Below are 20434 nucleotides of genomic sequence, written 5' to 3'. Positions count from 1 at the left end.
TGTTTAGTAATCTGGGAATAGAGGGATCAGACCGCAGCATAATAAAGGCCATATATGGCAAACCCACAGCCAACATCATAATCAATGAGCAAAAACGAAAAGCATTTCCCCTAAGAACAGGAACAAGACAGGGGTGTCCGCTTTCAACACTTATTCACCATGGCACTGGAAGTGCTAGCCACAGCCATCAGACAAGAAAAAACAATAAACGCATCCAAACTGGAAAGGAGGAAGTGAAACTGTCACTATTTGCAGATTACATGATATTGTACATAAAAACATACAGAATCCACCTGAAAAGTAACAGAGTAAATGAATGAATTTGGGAAAGTAGGAGAATACAAAAGCAACATCCAGAAATCGGTAGCGTTTTTATACACCAATAACAATCTCTCTGAAAGAGAAACCAAAAAAGAAATCTCTTTTACCACTGCAACAACAATAATAACAACAAGGTGCCTAGGAATAAACTTACCCAAGGCAGTAAAACACCTGTACTCAGAACACTATAGGACAGTGATGAGAGGAAAAGGGAGACAGAAACACGTGGGAGCAAGTTCCGTGATCACGGATTGGAAGAATTAACATCATTAAAATCTCCACACTACCCAAAGCAACCTGTAGAGTCAACGCAATCCCTATGAAAATAGCAGTGGCATATTTCACAGATCTAGAACAAATATTTCAAACACTTATATGGAACCAAAAAATACCCCGAATAGCCTGAGCAATCTTGAGAAAGTAAAACCATTTGGAAGTATCAAACTACCTGATACCAAACTATACTACACGGCCACTATAGTGAAAACAGCCTGGCCCTGGCATTAGAACAGGCATATAGATCAATCAAACAGACGAGAGCTCAGAAACAAACCCACACCTTTATAGCCAATTACTCTTTCACAAAATGGGCAATAACATACAAAAGAGTCAGGACAGTCTCTTCAAAAAATGGTGTTGGAAAATTGGAGAGTTATATATATTTAAAAAAAAAGATACTAGACCATCCATTTACGCCTTACATTGGAATAAACTCAAAATGCATAAAAATGTAAATGTCAGTTGATGAACCATAAAATTCCTAGAAGAAAACATAGGCAGTAAAAACGGAGACATCTCTCGTAAGAATATTTTTGTAGGTGTATCTTCTTGAGCAAAAGAAACACAGGAAAAAATAAACCAATGGGACCACATCAAAATAAAAAGCTTTTACAGAGCAAAAGAAACCATCAACAAAATGAAAAGGCAACACATTGCACAGGAGAATATACTCACCAATGATACTTGTGATAAAAGGTTAATTTCTAAAATATATTAAAAATGTATACTACTCAATAACAAAAAGACAACTAACCCAATTTAAAAAATGGACACATGTTCAGACGGCCTGGTTCAAGGGTGAGCATCAACCTGTGGTCCAGGAGCTCGCTGTTCGATTCCCAATCATGGCAAATGCGGGGGTTGCGGGCTCGACCCGCAGTGGGGAGCGTGCAGGAGGCAGCTGATCAACAACGACTCTCCCATCATTGATGTTTCTCTCTTTCCCTGTGCTTTCCTCTCTCTCTGAAATCAATAAAGATATATTTTTTTTAAAAAGAAATCAAAAATTGAAAAGGCAACCCATTGCACCAATGATACTTTTGATAAAAGGTTAATTTATAAAATATATTTAAAATGTACACTACTGAACACCAGGAAGACAAACAACCCAATTTAAAAAATGGACACATACTCACCGGCTTGGCTCAGTGGTTCAGCATCAGCCTATGGTCCAGGAGCTCGCTGTTCGATTCCCGCTCAGGGCACATGCCCGGGTCGTGGGCTTGATCCCAAGCAGGGGACGTGCAGCAGGCGGACAACCAATGACTCTGTCATCACTGATTTTTCTTCCTCTATCTTTTTCTCTCTTCCTCTCTCTGAAATCCTGGCTCTAGCCCTAACCATAACACTATAGCTAGTTCTCATTTTAACCCTAACTCTAGCCTTACCCGTAAACTTAACCCGAAACTTAGACCTAGCCCTAGGCCTACAACTAACTTTAACCCTAAACCTAACCATAACCTAGCTTTAACACTAGCCCTAACTTTAGCCCTAACCCTAAACATAGTCCCAAACCGAACACTAACCCCAATCCTAAACCTAAGCCCAGTTCTAGCCCTAGTCCTATCTTGAGCCCTAATCCTAACCTAACCTTTAGACCAAGACCTAAACCTAAACCTAGCCCTCGTTTTTGCCATAACTCTAACTGTAAACTTAGCCCTAACCTTAACACTAACCCTAACAAAAGCCCTAGCCCTAGCCCTAACCCTAATTCTAAACTTAGCCCTAGAACAAGCCCTACCTCTAGACCTAACCCTAATCCTAAAGCTTCCCCTGCAAGGAGTCCTAAACCTACATTTAACCATAACCCTAATGCTAATTGTAGCCTTATCAATAACCCTAACCACATGCATAGCCATAACCCTAGCCCAAACCATAACCCTGATGGTAACTCGAAACCTAACCCTAGAGCTACTCCTAAGCATGACCCAACCTTAACCCTACCCATACTCCTAACACTAAACCAAACCAAACCAAACTTTAACCATAGCCCTAAAGCTAACCCTAACCCTAACCTTGTATCCAATTCTTGTCCTACATTCGGCACCAGTCCTAGCTGAAAACTGATTCTAGACCTAACTGTGGCCTTGGGCCTAATCCTAACACTCTTCCTAAGCCTAAGCTGAATATTAAACCTAATTCTAAGGCTAACCCTAGCCCGGACCCTAAACCAAATCCCAAACCTAACTCTAAATTGATCCCTGCATCTAAAACTCATCATAAATTAACCATAACCCTAGACCTAGACTTAGGCCTAGTCCTAATTCTAACCAAAACCCTAATCCTAAACCTAGCTTCAATCCTAACCCTAACACTAGCTCTAGCCCTATCTTAATACCTAACCCTAACCCTAAATCTAGGCCTACATCGAATCCTAAGCCTGACCCTAACCCTAATTCTAACCCCAATGCTAGTACTAAACCCCAAAACTAATTCTAAAACTAGTTCTGGCACATGCCCCAGCTCGAAAGGGAAACCTAACCACAACATTAGCCTTAGCACTAGCCCTAAACCTAAACAAAAGTTACCCTAATGCTAATAACACCAAATCTAGCCCTAGCGAAACACTCAAACCTAACCCTAAATGGAACCCTAATTCTAGCAATAGACCTATCTCTAACTTTAACACTAAATTGAACCCCAAACCTAGCCTTCTTCTTAAAACTAAACTAACCTAACCCAATCCCAAATGTGGGGAACCGCTGTGGCCCCAGGCACGGAGGAGCTGCCTGGGTGAGCTGCAGAGGTGCTCTCATGCTCCCTGACCCAGTCCTTGAGGCACCAAAGCAATACTAATTTAGCTTGCGGCCATAAATTCTAGAAAGGCTAATTAGGAAGCTGGCCCCGGCCTGAAGGGTTAAGGGATAGTTAAGCCACATACCAAGCCAAGGACTCAATCCTCCCCAAAAGTTCCCATTAGAAGCAGAGAGAAAGATAGTTTCCAAGGTCTGAGCTCCTGCAGGAGGCAGGGTGTTTACTCTGAAAAAGCATTCGTAGGAGCTTGGAGGAATTACTTTGTATCTTAGCCTTCTTCTTATAACTAAACCCAACCTAACCCAATCCCACAATGTCATGGTAAACTTTAACCTTACCTCCAAATCTAACCCTAAACTGAAACATAATTTTAGCTCTAACTATATCCTTAACACTAAAACGAAACCTAATCCTACCCTAGATTTACCCTAATCCTAAACCTAACCATACTTTTAAAACTAGCCTCAGCTCTAGCCTTAATTTAACACTAACCTTAGCCCTAGAGTCAGCCCTAACCCTGATTCAAACCCTAAGCCTAACCATGAACTTAACCATAGCTTTGATTGAAAATATACCCTTCCACCAATGGTAAAATTGACATTAGCCATAGGCCTAGTCCTAAGGCTAACACTAAACCTAGCTCTAATTCTAACTCTACCCCTAGCCCTAACTCTAACTTTAAACTTAGCCCTAGAACGAAACCTAGCTCGAACCCTAACTATAACACTAGCCCTAACTCTCAGCATAGCCCTAACCTTAACCCTAACACTAGCCCTAGCCCTACCCTTTTTCCTAGTGCTAATATTAACTTTAACCCAATCCTTACCGTAAACTTAACTGTAAAATTCACCCTAACCCTCACCCTAACACTAACCATAGCGATAAGTTTAGCCTTAAACTTAACCCTAAACCTTGTCATAGCCCTCTCCCTAACCCTAATCCTAACCCGGGCCCGAGTCCTAATACAAAAGGCAACAACAAACCTACCAACCGAACCAATCAAAAACTTAGCCTTAGTTTATCCCATACCTAACGCTAACCGTAATTTACGCATAACCATAACCATAACCTAAACTTAACCCTAACCCCAACCCTAGCCTTTTCTCTAACCCAAACCCTAACCATAACCCTAAACCAAGCTTTAACCCTAAAACCTACACCTAACTCTAAGCCTAACCCGAACCCTACCCCGAGCAACAATAACAACCATGGTTCTGGCCTCACCTGTTCAAGACCTGCAGGCAGCTCCAGTTGGGGCACCGACCTGGCCGCAGTGTCTGTCCCGCCGTCAGAGCAGCCACCCAGGAAACCCGTGGGGGAGCCTGAGCTCTTCTCGCCCCGCCGGGTGGACAGCTCTGGGGCTGCCCAGACAGCACGCGTGGTGGTGCCAACAGTGAAGACGTCACGTTGTGGGAACCATTCTTGTCATTCAGACCCCGGGCGGCATATACTCTGGTGCTCACGGCGCTTCCAGAGGCCCCGTGGGGCTCGGCAGCAATCACCGGGCACTGACGCGCCACACACAGGACACGGAGGAAAACCCTGCGGGGCGCTGTGCTGGCCGCGTCTTTCCGCCTGTGCGGGCCCTGCTCCGCCTGGGCCTCTGCTCCTGCTCCCGGGCCCCCTGCCCAGGCTCTGCCAAGGCCGCCCCTTCTTCTCCTCTGGGTCTCTGCTGACATGTCAGGTCTTCAGTGAAGCTTCCCGGCCCCGCACACACCGGATGGGGCTGCGCCCAGAACCCCTGCCTTTCCCGCTCTGTTTCCTCAAGGGCTGGTTTCCTGAGCTGCCAGCCTGCGGGGGGTGAGAGGGGCACTGACCTCTCCCTGGGCCACCAGCACCTGGCACAGTGACTGGCACAGGGCAGGCGGGATCCAGGCTGCGGACGGGCTGAGCTGGCGGGGCCCCCGGGGCGGTCTAGCCCTGCCCCCCGCCAGCCCAGCTCCCGCTGCGGTTCCTGAGCGGGGGCGCCCGGGCGGTGGGGAGACGGGAGCCGCGGGCTGGGGGCGCAGGGACTGGACCCAGGGGAGGGGGGGCCGAGACCCAGGCAGCAGGCCCAGCCCCGCCCGCGACATGGCCAGGCCCGCAGGGCTGTGCGGGGGCAGCGTCTCCCCGCCCCCGGGGCAGGGGCGCAGGCTCCGTCCTCCAGCTTGTTCCCGGGGTCAGAGCAGCTGCCCCAGAGGCCTTGGGAGGCGCGGCTTCCAGAAGGCTCCTGAGGGCCATTGCTCCCCCGGGGCCAGAGGGACCTGGGGTTTATGGCGCCCTGGTTACGGGGAGTTTGGGCGGCGGGGAGGGGGAGGGGGCGGGTCGCGGTCAGTGTTGGTTACCCCCCCACCCCCACCCCCGCTCTCAGCCTGCAGCAGGAGCACAGGCAACCCAACCGCAGGGGGCTGGGCCCTGAGCCCCACTTGGAGAGGGAAGGGGGTTTCTGAGCCCTGCTAGAGCCCCAGCCCTCCCCAGGCCCTGCCGGCCCTGCGGGGACCCTGCACCCCTGCAGGCTCCTGCACGACCCCCTGGGGTCCACTGTGCCCCCCTTACAGATGGGGAGGCCGGGGCTTCCAGGGCCCACTCTTTCCGCTCTACCCCCTGGAAAAGGTCAAGGAGGGAGAGAGAGAGAAGCCGGGGCAGTCTCCAGCCTCCAGACAGCCCCTGGCCTCTCTGTGCCCTGTGTGGAGACAGCACTGTGGGGACACATTCCAGCCTGGACCAGGGGGGCAGCTCCCTAAAGCTCCCAGGGCCCAGCTGCGCTGCTCTTGGCGTCACCTTCCTCTTTGGCCCCTTCTTCCTTCTTGTCCTTCCCTTTAGCCCCCCCTCAAAGGCGGGCTTCCCTTGCTGAGCGGGTGCCCTGTGAGGGCACATCCCTGAGTTTCCAGGGACTTGGCAGGCCAGGCGTTAAACGCAGCCGCCGTCAACAGTGAACTGTGCAGCCCCGCGATCACATGATTGACAGCAAACACCTGCCGCCTGGAATTATTCTCCTTACCTATGCTCTTGGGGCAGTTTCTACCCATTGCATCTGCAGGGAGGGGATATTATAGAGCAGGTGACGCCACACAGCTCTTCCCATGGCTGTGGGGAGTGACACCATGTTGGCAGCTTGAAATGGGCCGTGGTGAGAATATTGACAGCACAGGAACTGGCAAATGTACCAAATCAGGGCTTGATTTGCTTTCCGCAGCGCCTGCTGTCTCCAGACTTAAGACAGTGATGGAGAAGATGTTCATAGCAGAGATTAAACTTAAGAGTGTGTCTTGGGTGAATATTATGGTATGTAAATTGTGTCTGTTTTTAAAAACTGCCTGCAGCCATTACAATGTGAACACATTACAGGAAACTGAGGAATGCCATCTGGCATTCAGAAAACGAGCACCTGATAAGGAGCCACTCGCATCGTTAACGAGGGACTGACGTTCTCACAAACATCTTCAGCTTGTTTTCCTTGATAACACAAGGAGAACATCACCCGACATTCCCGTTGGAGCTACGCTCATCCGTCAGCTGAGGGCAAGCATAGGCGGCTATAAATACACCAGTGTGGCCAAATGCAAGGAGCGCTTCCTGAGGATCCATTGCTGTGCATAGACATGTATATGTGCATGTGTAGGTGCATGTGAATATGTATGCATGTGTACCTGTGTACGTACGTATGCATACATGTAAATACATTCCCTCCTGTGCCGCTGGCTGGTTGAGAAACATTTGGCTGGGTGCTTCCCAGGGTCCGTCCGACCTTTTCTAATATTCTCACTTGACTGTTCTGCCCAGGGTGAGCCCCTCCTGTCCCACAGCTGACCCCAAATCTCCCTCCAGGCAAACCTCAGCCCTGAGCTGTGGGCATGAATACCCAGCTGTCGCTTGGATATTTCCCACCCAGCAGGTCGCACACCTCCCAGGCCAGTGCAGAGAGGGGGGCCCCTGGAGCTCAGCAGAGTCATGATTTGGGGGCCCCCTCAGCAACAGGACCCGTGATACTGCTCAGGGGACCATCACCTGGCCTGGCTGGGTGTGTGAGCAAGATGTCAGGGTTGGAACCAGCTGATGCAGTAATGGATAGGACACAGTGGGAGAGAGCGATGCCAAACATGGTCTGAATGGAAGGGGACAGATGTGATGAGATGAGGGACACAGCGGCTTGGGTGGAGGGAGGATGGTGAACCTCGATTTTGAGTTGGAGGTGTCTTTGGGACATCCAAGCTGGAAACAGATCTGGAGATTCCCGAGGAGAGGCTGGGGCTAGAGGTGTTGGAATCTTCTGGGAAGACTGCAATTAAAGCTCTGGGTGTGAGCCCGGCTGGCACGGTCAGTGCCTGGGCTTTGACCTATGAACCAGGTGTTCAGGGTTCAATTCCCATCAGGGCACACACCCCGGTTGTGGGCTCAATCCCAGAAGGGGGCGTGCAGCAGGCAGCCGATCAATGACTCTCTCGTCAGTGATGGATCTATGTCTCTCTCCCTCGCTCTTCCTCTCTCTGAAATCAATAAAAAACATCGATTGTTTAAAAGCCGTGGGCTTATTTGAGCTTGTCTGGGGTTGGAGGGGGGTGAGAGAGTGCAGGGTGCACCCCGACGTGAGCCATGTAGGGACCCTAGACCACAAAGGGATGGGTGTAGCTCGTGTGGAGGCTGAGGGAGGGGAATGTTCAGAAAGGAAGGTCACCCGGGGTGAACGCCTGACAGGCGTCATGGGGCTGAGAGGTTGTGTGAGGCAGGCAGAGCAGTTGACAAGCCCCTGCCAAGACGCAAGTCAGGCGAGGGGGGATGTCACCTAGGACAAGAACAGAAAGTTAAGATGACGTGGCAGGTTCCAGCCCATTCTCAGGATCAGGTGACATATCAAACGTGGGAAGTGGGGATAGGAGGGGTCAAGCCTCTACCACAGGCTCCTGTGCTTGACAGCTGCTGTCCTTGGATTAAGGGGGGAGCCCTGAGGAGCCAGGGGGAGGGGAGGAAGCCTGCAGTCCAGACAGGGGGCGTAACAGGCAGCGCACTTCAGGCCTGCAGCTCAGGAGAGGTCAGTGCTGGGGAGGAGGGTGGGGTCAGCCCTGAGGGGGGCATGGAGGGAGGTGCCTCAAAGGGGAACTCAGGAGTGAGCACACGAGCTTCCATGAGGGTTTGTGGGAGGAATGACTGACTGAGGGCCTGGCAAGTGTGAGCACTGGAGAGCTGTCCCACGGGGGAGAGAACCACGAGCCAGAGGCTGAGAGCTCCAAGGAGTGACTGGCCAGGGTCAGATCCTGCAAAAGCCAAGGGCCCAGGACACACAGCCTGCAGGTGCCGCTGCTCAGTTTGGCTCTAAGCATTGCGGGTGGCAGCTCCCACTGAGTGGTCGGCTAGGACAGGCTGCCGAACCTGGGGAACAGGGGACAGGAGGCTCGAGGACACACTTGTACAGAAGAGGTTTGGTGGGAAGGCAGGGCCATGGAGGCAGCAGCTGCACAGAAAACCATTAGAAGACTGGGTCAGGTGGGGACACTTCCATGCCTCCTTCCTGCCTCCCTCTCTCACCTTCCAGCCTCTAGTCTGAGGCCTCCAAGATCTAAACTCCAGATCGGGCTCTTCCTAGTGCAGTAGCCTTGGAAAAATCCAAAGGATCGCTGTAGGCTGAGCTCCTTTGTGATCTAAATCCCACATCAAAACGGGATTCAACTTATACAAACTTAACATAAATACAGGTCTGGAAAAAGCTGCTGCATGGTGAAGAGGAACCAGGCTTTCCCAGTCTCTGACCTCGTGGCAAAGGGAGCTGTGGATTCCAGGGGGGGGGGACTGGGGGGCTAATGCAGGGAACCCCGAGGGGCCGGCGCTCTTCGAGGCTGCCAGGGAGGAGCGGTGAAGAAAACTAGGACTCAATTCTACTCCAGCTCATTTTATTGCAACCCCATCCCCGTGTCCAGAATCAATGGCTATTTAATACACATGCAAAGCACTCCTAAAATCGACCACGTGAACATGCCCATTTCTTTACCAGTATATGAACTCAAAAGGGAAAAATCTTTATAAGACCAAAATCAACAGGTTTAGTACATCCAGGAAGAGCATCTTTAGTAAACAACAGGAAAGAAAATGTGTCAGGAACCAGGCCAAATACACAGAACAGGACGTGAGACTCCCATTGGCCACGATGACTCCCAAGGGAACATCAATATAGGGTGACCCCAAAAAGGTAGACAGACGTGAGACTCCTGATGGAACATAAACATAAGGTATTTCCAAAATGATATACCCATGGCAGATTATTGATAGAACACAAATATAGGTGTCCCCAAAATGGTACACACACGGGAGATTCATGATAGAACTTAAATATAGGTGTTCCCAAAACCGTACACACAGGGGAGATTCACAGTGGAACATACGTATTGGGTGTCACCACAAACGTACACACAGGCTAGACTTCCAATGGAACATAAATTTAGGTGTCCCCAAAAAGGTACCAATAGGGGAGATACCCGATAGAAAATAAATATAAGAAGGTGTCAACCGAAAGGTACACCAGGGAAGACTCCTGATGGAACATCAATACAGGGGTCCCCAAAGAGGTACACACAGGTGAGACTTCTGGTGGTACATATATATTGGGTGGCCCCAAAAAGGGACACAAGGGGAGATTCCTGATGGAACACAAATACAGGGGGTCCCCAAAAAGGTACACAGAGGTGAGATTCTTGTTGTAACAAATACTGGGCTTCCCCAAAAAGCCACACAGAGGGGAGACTCCTGATGGAACATAAATATAGGGTTTTTCCAAAAAGGTACACACATGGGAGATTCGTGATAGAACATAAATATAGGTGTCCCCAAAAACGTACACACAGGGGAGATTATCGATGGAACGTATGTTTTGGGTGTCACCACACAGGTACACACAGGGTAGACTTCCAATGGAACATAAATTTAGGTGTCCCCAAACAGGTACCAATAGGGGAGATGCCCAACAGAACATAAATATAAGAAGGTGTCAACTGAAAGGCACACAAGGGAAGACTCCTGATGGAACATTTATACAGGGGTCCCCAAAAAGGTACACACAGGTGAGAATTCTGATGGAACGTAAATATTGGGTGGCCCCAAAAAGGGACACAAGGGGAGATTCCTGATGGAACATAAATACAGGGTGTTCCCCAAAAGTTACACACATTTTGACAGCTGATAACTCTTATTTTCACTCTCTTCAGGTTTAAGGAATTTGAAGCAATGGGTGAAGTCACACTAAGTTTTGAACAAAGAAAATGTATCCACTGGACTCTTTATGGGGATACGGAAAAGAAAGTCTACGGTACAAAAGCAACAACACTTGGGAACTGAGGGCAGCTACTGAAAGACAAGGCGCACAGATTCCCACAGAACAGGGTGATCCCTGAGGTTTGCGGGTCCTTTGCTGCGCATCAGCTCTGGCCTGGGCGCTCCGGAAACAGAAGCAAAGGAATCGCAAACATCAGGACCCACTTTGTTTGGCGTTTGTGCGCTTTCTTTCCACAGCTGCCCCCGATTCATTGACTGTTGCCGGGTTTGAGCCGTAAGCTTGATATTTTATGAATCCCCATAAGAGAGTTTAGTGGATAATTTTTCATTGTTCAAAGCTTAGTCTGGCTTCACCCATTGTTCCAAACTTGTTAAACCTGAAAAGGAGTGAAAATTAAGGGAGTTACCAGCTCTGAAAATTTACGTACATTTTTGGGAGACACCCTGTAGATCACCCTCAAAATACATGCATTGCACAAGTGTGTACACACCTCTGTAATAGATTATAGGCAATGCGGTCACTATCCCCAGGACTTATTCATAAAGCATAAGTCAACATCTCACCCACGATGGGGACACTGGGGACCTACACCCACTCCCAAATCAGGCGTGTACCTCATCTCAGACACACTCCCCTCAACACACTATGTACACTTGCTGGGGTCTGCCCAGAGACAGGCTCTGGGGAGGCTGGGTCAGCCTCAGGGGGTGCTGGGTGGGGCCTCGCCTCAGCAGGTCTCAAGCTGGGCTTCACACAGGCCCTGGCTTCAGCAGCTTCCCCTCGGAGGTGCTGACAGCCATGTTCATGGTGGGGCCGCAGAGCTGGTGGGTATCCTGGTCCCTTCTTTTCTGGTAGGGGGTCCTGGCTAAGATCTGATGGTTCGGGCATCATTGCCCTTGCTCAACAGGTAATTCAGCAGGTCATCCTGGTAGGTGGAATATCCTACAGAGAAGAGAGGAAGAAGGGAGAGGCGAGGGTGAGGGACACGAGGGTCCTCAGAGAGCCCTCTCCCGGTCAGGACGTCCCCTGTGCAGGCCACTTGGCCAGGACTGAAGTTTCCCGCTCCTGTTGGGCCTTTCACAGCCTAACTGGGCCCCACCACACACCCGGCCCGTGGTTGAGATGGGGAGGCCGGGGCCCCACATGGGTCAGGGAGAAAAGCCAGGCGTCCGTCACTCAGGCAGCTCCCTAGCTTCACCAGCAGGAAAACAGACCCAGAGGGAGATGCCGTTTCCAAAAACACATCCACTGGATGGGAGGGTCGGGGCTGGGAGCCTGGGCACAGCCAAAGCTTTCCATCTGTCCTCATTCCCACCAAGCTCAGTGGGAGGCAGAGACCGGCTGGGCACATTGTCCTCTCTTCCTTCCAGGCCACCAGCTCAGACACCTGGTGAGGGCTTCATCTTAGGCCACAAGAAACAGAAATGACGCCAGCAGCTCCTATATGCCAGCCTGACCTCACTCGAAACCCTCACTGACACCTACACCTTTCTTTTGATCTGACAAGGGGGATGTAGGAACAACGAGGTGGGCCACCAAGGGTAACTCAAGACTGTGCAGGGGACAGCCACCCCACCATTGTTCCCTTTAAGCCACTGCCCTGGCACAGCAGCTGTGCTGGGCCGGCCTTCCCCTGTCCAGGGAACCACTGTCCTTTCCCACCATGCGGGCAGCAGGCCTAGGCCCCCAGACCGAAGTCTGACCCTGCTCTGGAACCTGCAGCCCTCTGCCAGCACCTCACAGCCTGGAGGAGCCGAGTGCAGGTGTCCCCTGAGGCGGATGGACACCATGAGGAGAGGAAGGAGTGCATGCAGAGGAGCCAGGGGTCACCAGCACATGGAGTCAGACCCCAGGCAGCTAGACATTTGAGGGACCGTCAGTCTGCGGGACAGCTCAGCAGCCCGACACACCCCTACACCTGCCAACAATGCCTGACCCAGGATTCCGACATCTGGACCCACAACTAGACACACACTCATCCCCAAAGGCAAAAAAAATCAACCTTCTCAGTGACGAGTGTGGGGGAAACACCCTCCCGGCTGCCGTGTACCTGCATGCGAGTGTCCACCACAGCCCTCGGGTCTGAGGGTGAGAGCGGCTACAGGGAGGGGACACTGCCCTGGCCGAGGGCAGGCTGCCCCTTCCAGGCCTGCAGACCTCCCCTCCTGGCCCATTCCTCTAGCACATACAGTATCCGGTCCCTGTTCCCGGGATCATCAGTGTCCATCCCGCTGCACACTAACAACTGTGGGACAGGGACGTGTTTTCGTGGTCCCAGCTCACAGCTGGTGAGCAGCTGAGCTGCACTGAGAACCGGGGACACACCCGGACATGCTCTGCTTCCCGCCCCGCCAAGCCGTCTGCTCCGGATTCACCGGGTCCACAGGGCACCCAGGTCCCAAGTGCTGGCGCGGGCCACAAACAGCAGCAGCTGGAAAACACCACTTGGCAAGGGCATGTGGGGTGAGCCACAAATACTTGGTTTTTCTGAAGGCACAGAAACAGGACCTGCTTTCCACAGTGACGTCCAGGTCAGAGCCACCCACGGCCTTGCTCACAGCCTTGCTGAAGACCCTGCGTATGTCCATTAGGTATTTAATGCACCGGGATCTCCCTATAGAAATGGCTTCTTCTAGGCCTGACAGCTACAAGGAAACCCAAACATAGGCTATGGTGCTTTTCCGTGCTGGCTGTGTGGACATCAGCTCTGGAGATTTGCGTCCCTCTCACCACACACACGATCTGCGAGGCTTCTCATGCTTAAGTGACTACATTGTTCTGGGACAAAACTACCACAACACTGCCTGGGTTTGTATTTTCTACTTGATTGGTAACATACCTAAGGAGGCGGAGGTGTGTGCATGGAGCATGCCCCTCAGGCTCCTACACACTCGTGTGCACATCCAACACTCCTTCTGGCTGGTTCTACCTTCCCAGGAAGGAGACCGGAGATCCCACCCTTTACTACCCACCTGCAGCCAGTCGCCCTCCTACCTTTCCTGGGAGCCTGCTGTGGGCGTACTGGTCTTTCACCATTGGGAGCAGGATGGGATGGGCTCCCGGGGATCCAGTGGACAGGCACCTACAATCGATACCTCTCCTTTTTTCGATCCCTTTTTATTGGTTTTAAAAAGGTTGAGGATCCATTTGGGTCCAATCCAGCGTTTTTTCCTAGTTTGAAGGAGATTTTTAGGGCACAGTTACACTCACTGCCCCCTCCAGCAGGTTTCGGGTGCCCTACCGTGACCTGGGATTTCCATCACTTGCCTGCGAAGTTGCCCATTAACTTGGGGATCAGAATTCGGCTTCTTTTTGCCATCACCAGAATCACTGGATCTGGGGTTCAGGAGGTAAAACAGAATTTGCAGTTAACGTGCACAGACTCGGGGATGGTAGAAGTGTCGGTCTTGGCAGAAGCCCACACTAGCCTTCGGGGAAACAGAACTTCAAATACCGCCCTCAGCCCGTGGCTGTCTGCCGAGCACAGGAAGCGGTGCTGTGTGAACCTAACCTATGTTTCCTAGAAAGTTCACATGAAAATGCCATTTTCAGGAAAAGCCAGGGACCTTCTCATTTTCTGCTAGAGTCAATAATGAGTGAAATAGGCTGGGATACTTTGCCATTCCCGGCACTGGGGAATCTGGGTGAGGGGAAGAGGGCAGGACAGAGTGGGTCGTTTGAATGAAAAACACTGAGGCCTGGTCACTGTGGCTCTGTGCTTAGAGTGTCAGCCTGAGCACCAGGGTTGCAGGTTCGATTCCCAGTGAAGGGAATCGAACCTCTGTTGCAGGTTTAATCCCCAGCCCCAGTTAGGGCACATGCAGGAGGCAACCAATCAATGTGTCTCTCTCATATCCATCTCTCCCTCCCTACCTCCCTCTCTCTCTCTCACACACACACACACACACCCCTGCCTTCTTCCTTCCCTTCTACTTTCTATAAATCTCAATGCAAAAAATATCCTCAGGTGAGCATTAAAAAAATAAATAAGAAAATACATAAAAACAGGGAATTGAAAGGGTAAGTAGTATGTGTGGTATCTGAGCAGAAATGGAGGCATTCTAACCTAACAGAAGAACCCCATCTGGGTTCTAATCTTGCCTCTGCCCTGAAACAGCACTGTGCTCACACAAATCACTCCAGTTCCTCATGGGTGACTCAATTCCTCGCAACAGAAGGGTCAGAGGGAGCTTCTGAAATCTTGTGGTTCTGTGATTTGAACAGAGAAGCCTTGCAGGATTCATGGGGATGTGACTTCAAGGCTGGGCTGGCGCAGGACAGCCTGAAGGGCCAGCTCCTGGGGCTCAGGCCCGGGACTAGGGGAAGCCCTGCTGAAGGGGACTTAGCCAGCCCACAACTGCAGCTGCTGCTCTCTGGAGAAGGAAAGTGGTTCTGCAAGTGCCTTGGGGTCCAGTGGCTCCAGAGGAATTTCGCCTGTGTTTGAAGACCATGGGTGCTGGTCTAGGTGTCTGATCCAAGCTTCCTTCCCAAGACAGAAGCATGGCTTCCTATGTCCTGAAATCTTCAGGCAAAACATGACCCTCCTGCTTCAATGGCTCTAAAACCAGACTCTCTGTGCCCTTACACAGGCTCATGGCCAGCTGTCATTTGCCATCCCTCATAGGATAACCCTGAGTCCAGAGGGCAGGACTGAAAGAAAATCTAAATTCTGTCCATGCTCGGAGGGACCTGCACACAGATGACCTGCTCAACAGTGGAAGACACAGGCCCACCAACGGGCCCCTGCTCCAGGTGGCTACAGCCTTCCCTCCTCCTGAGAGAACAAGCTCTCTGTTCTCTTTCAGTCACTGAAGCTTAAGGCAACTCACTTCTTTGGACCAGGATGAGAGCGCTTGAGCGGAGCTTTGGATTTTTCTTTCAGGTTGTCATTTTCTCTCTGAAAGTCACTTAAGTCGTCTCTAAAAACAGAGGAGAAAGGATAAACAAGCTCGTTTTTTAAATGTAACATGTAACTTGTCCCTTCAGCCCGGCCCAGAAGGGTCGGTGGTTTTCTGGGATTCAGACATCACGGTGCTCACAAACATCGCGGTCGCTCAGGTGGGAATGTGTGAACACAAGCATTGGATGTGGGTCCGGGAACACTAACACCTCAAGGAGACCTGCGGAAGCACCTAGGACCAGGCTGGACATCATCTCAGGAGAGCAAACTCTGGTCCATCTGAAACTCAAGCCCAGAAACCCCAAGGAATTTCCGGCCAGGCCAATTCAGGACGGGAGGCTCTCGGGGTCAGACACAGGGCTAGGCTGGCTCCTGGGGGGCAAACTAACAAGAGCCCCAGTGCTGAGGAGACATCTGCCTTCAGCGAGTTAGATGGGCAGCAAGGTTTCAAAGTCACTTGAGCAAAGTCAGACCTCTGACATCCACCCATTCCATTGTTGGTTTGTGATAACACGTGCAGGGAAGCAAACTCTAAGCCTTTCAGGGCCCAGACAGAGAAAATCAGGAGCAAAGCTGGCCTGGAAGGACCAGAGGGAGTGGCCGGGCCTGGGGCTGCTGAGCGCATGGTGCCGCGGGGAACCGCACCGGGCCCTGCACACGGAGGGCTGCTGGCGAGGGGGCGGAACTTCTGATTGTTTTCCCAAAGGACCCAGAAACCCAGGTTGTGAAGCAAAATCTCTTAATTTCTAATTGTTGGAAATCAGTTCACATTTTGAAAACCACAAAAAGGACCCCAGAGAAACCCTTGAACCTCGGCCTCCAGAGGGCACCCCGACCTTGAGGAAAGGGCGCCTGGCCTTCCTGTGCCAGGGGCCTGCTTCTGTTCTCTCCTGGCCCCTAGGGCTGTGCTGGGTGCTCTCTATACAATGCTGCCCAGGGGGCCCGCTGGCTCCTGTCCTGTCGCTGCCTCTCACAGTGGCTGTGGCCTTGACAGCTTGATCCCTGGTTTCCTTGCTTGGCAATGAGTCCTCTGGATCCCGGCAGCTGCTCAGGCTCCTTGGCCATGAAGCTGCCGAGGTCCCACCTAAACCGAGGGCTTTTGCGGGAGTTCACCGTGAAGTGGGGACCCAGGCAAAGTGCTAGCTTGCCAACCAGTAAGGCCCCAACCACTGCCCCTGCTCAACATCCCAGTGCCATCAGCTCAACATCTTTGATTCTAGACTTTGTGATTCTGCCCCCACAGCCGTGCTGCTTGGCCTTATGCTAGGGTGCTTTCCTGTCTGCATGTGCCCCCTCGTCCTATGCCAGCAGCAGAACCCAACTCCCAGCCCCATGCCTCCATCTATGCCTCCAGGGAGCCCCTCAACATCCGTGTGCTATGCATGTAGCTCTGCTCACATCCCATCTCCCCGACTAGTCCCTGCTGACCAGGGAACTGGTGCTCTGCACCTCGCGGGGCCGCCGCCGAAGTCCGGACCCTCTAGATATTGGCAGAGGGAGGGCAGCCACGCGCACAACAACCCACTCTCCAAGACAAACAAGCTCAGCCTTTGACCTGAATTCTTTCCCTGAGGACTTCTCTTTACCACTATCATATTTTTTTCAGTGAAGTTCATTCCAAAGGCAGATCAAGAAGTGTTTGGCAGTGGGCACTATCTTTGAAAAGCAAACAAAGGCCAACCACCCTGCTTGCAGAAATCTAGAACCACCCCAGGGAAAATGAGAGGACATGCTGGTAAGGTGGCCTGTCCCCTCGCCCTGGGGACACCAATGTTCCCCAGGGCTTCTCTCCCCGAATGTTGGGCTCTAGGCTGCAGCTGGAAGCCAGGACCCTTTGTGGACAGGCGTCAGCCATCCCACACCCCTTACAGGGAATCCTCCTGCTCCTTGACGTTCCAGCACTGATCTTGGTAACACAAGTTCTGCTCTAGAAGCATCAGCTGGTCATGGTCCAAATTCTGGATCCGCTCCAACATCTCAACCCGGCCCGCAAGGTGGTAATTGGCTTCCTCCATGTTGCCCTTGAGTCGAGACAGCACCTAGAACACAGATGGACAAAGTCTCGACCACCCCAAGCCCTGCGATTCCACTGCTTCGAATCTAATTCCGAAGGAAGAAAAAGGCGACGGGCACACAGATGGCCACTGCGTTATTATCTAGACCAGTCGGAGTGACCAATACTGCCAATGTCATGGGGACGGCCAAGCCTTCTGCCACTGCTCCGTCTGATCAGGCAGCCACTGGCCACATGTGCCCACTGGGCACTGATAACTAGCCAGTGTGAGCTGAGTCGTGCCATAGGTACAAAAGAGACAACAGAGTCCGAGGAATTAATAACCATTTTTAAAAATATGATATATCTCATTAATTAGCCCGCTTCTTGGTGTGGCTCTGTGGCTGAGCATCGACCCATGAACCGGGACGTCACTAGCTCCATTCCTGCTAAGGTCATGTGCCCAAGATGCGGGCTGGATCCCCAGTAGGGAGCCTGCAGGAGGCAGCCGGCCCAAGTTTCTCCATCATCAGTGATGTCTCTGTCTCTCCCTCTCCCTTTTATTCTCCCTGTCAAAAGAATCAATAAAAATATTTTTTTTTTCAAATACCTCATAAAATCTATCATTAAAATTAATCCCACCTCTTTCCTTTTACTGTTTGAATGTGGCTACTAGAAAATTTTGTATTACGTGGGGCGGCCTGCATTATATTCCTATTGGACACCTCTGCTTTACATGAGGGTTGGCACTTTTTCTGTCAAGGGCGAGATGGTGACTGTTTTAGGCTTTCCAGCAGGATGGTGGTCTCTGTGGCAACTATTCAACTCTGTTATTACAGCAGGCAAGTAGCCAGAGATAAAATGGACATGCATGGGTGTGGCTGTGTTAAAAAAGAGACAAAAAAACAAGTTTACTTGTGGACACAGACATCTAAGGTTCCTATTTCACTTGCCACCAAATAGTCTTCTTCTCGTGATTTCCCCAACCACAGACGTACAAAGAGAGGCAGTAAGTGGGGGTTGGATCTGAACTTGGGGCTGAGGTGGACCAAGTCCTGCTCTAGAATATCATCGCGGTTGGTGCAGTAGGATAGTCAAAAGCTCCGGCTTCAATCAAACTGGGTCCCAAGTCACCACTTAAGAAGGACAAGGACAGGAGCCCCGCTCACGAGGTCATCGTGAGAACTGAGTGAGAGGACCCCGGCGAGCACAGGGCAGAGTGCACAGCAGCAGGAGGGACATGAACAGGACTCGGCTGTTTCCACGCACCGCCCGACCCTGCAAAAGCCGAGGTCAGACGAAAGGTGCTTCCTGACACATCCCGGACAGTCAGGGTGTTCGTCCCCTTCAAATGCCTCTGGCTTCCCCTCGGCCTCTGGGTGACATTCACATACAGTCTCTGAGCAAGGACGCCAACGAGGACCCATTCGGACCCGGCCCAGCCCAAGGCTCTCAGCCCAGGGAGCACCGCCCGCTGTCCAGGGCCCCCAGGCCTCACCTCGCACTGTTTGCGCAGCTGGGCCAGAGAGGCGCTGGCTGCCTGGTGCTCCTCCTCCAGCTGGCAGAACCGGGCCTGCCAGTGGTCCGCCTCCACCTGCACCTTGACAAGGGCGCTTCCCAGCTCCGTGCTGCGGGCTCGCAGCTCCTCCTGCTGCCCCTTCACCTGCTGGTGCAGGATGCTGACTCTAGGGGTGGACAGACACAGGGCCAAGGGCTCAGGGACACTCCCAGGCTCTGTCCCGGCTCTGCAGCCTTAGCAAAATCACCGCCTCTCGGGGCATCAGCTTTCCCATGTGTAAGTGAAGGCTGAACAAAATCAGTAGTTCTCACACTGTGCCTGTTGGGTTCTATTCGGCTCCCCATGGCCCCCCACTGTGCGCTGGGGGGACAGGACAGGCAGCCTTGGACAAGACTTCAACAGAGCATCACTGTTAACATGCTTTATACTTATGGCTTTGCTTCCCTGCTTCCTTGGAAAAAAGGCTTCTTCTAGTAAAATACGTTCAGAAATCATTGAATCACAACATTTTGCTCTAAAATCCTATGCCTCTGCCCAGCTCTCCTCCTCAATTCCAAGCCCCTTTCTAATTTCAACTCTGGAAGGAAATATAATATGAGATTCTGGGGTTCTTGTCAATCCACTGAAATGATCGTCATCACCATAATTACCTGATTGGGTTTCCTAAGAAATATTTATGCCAGAAATCTCCAATTGCCAGAGGCTCATGGACTCAAAGAGAACACAAATAGGTCTAGCTTGGCCCACACAGTTCTGTTTCTAAAATTAGTGAGTATGTCATCATTTAAAAATGTTTAGGTTTCACATCAACATTCAGATGTCTCGCTTCTGAGAAGAAAGTACCCTCAACAAAACATAAACAGGAGCCCCTGGATCCACCTCCCAGGTCTTACATTCAGATGCTGTGTGTTCTTTACCAGGGCCCGGTCTTTTACTGACACTCCTTCCCCACGTCCAGGGCCTGCCGGGCCACCACAGGCACCTGACTTTGCAGCCCCCCAGGACCTGCTAAAACAAGGCTGTGGGGAGGAAGGCTTCCTATAGTCACGCCTCTAGGTTGAGACAAGCCCTGGCCTCAAATCCTGACTATGCCACTCAGTAGGAGCACTGGCCTTCAACAAGGGTCTAAATCTCTTTGAGCCTGATTCCTCATGTGTTAAAGAAGTCAGTCAATTCCCATGGTCCGCAGTATGTTCTATGGTCACAGGGAAGACGGAATCGGTGTACGCTGAACCTGATGCCAATGTTCCTGTGAGTCTCAGGCCACACTTTTGGCAACTGATCAAGACATAAAGATGCCTGTGTAACATCCTCAGAGCAACAGCACCGTGACTCCTGCCAGAAGGCGCCTTATCTACCACTTGCGTACTCCCCGTGAGGCCCAGCGCAGCCCTACACATGGGAACACTAGGGAGCACACAGCATGGC

Source organism: Miniopterus natalensis, chromosome 7 (assembly GCF_054644295.1).
Source record: "Miniopterus natalensis isolate mMinNat1 chromosome 7, mMinNat1.hap1, whole genome shotgun sequence".
Taxonomy (NCBI): Eukaryota; Metazoa; Chordata; class Mammalia; order Chiroptera; family Miniopteridae; genus Miniopterus; species Miniopterus natalensis.
This window is presented reverse-complemented; position numbering follows the sequence as displayed.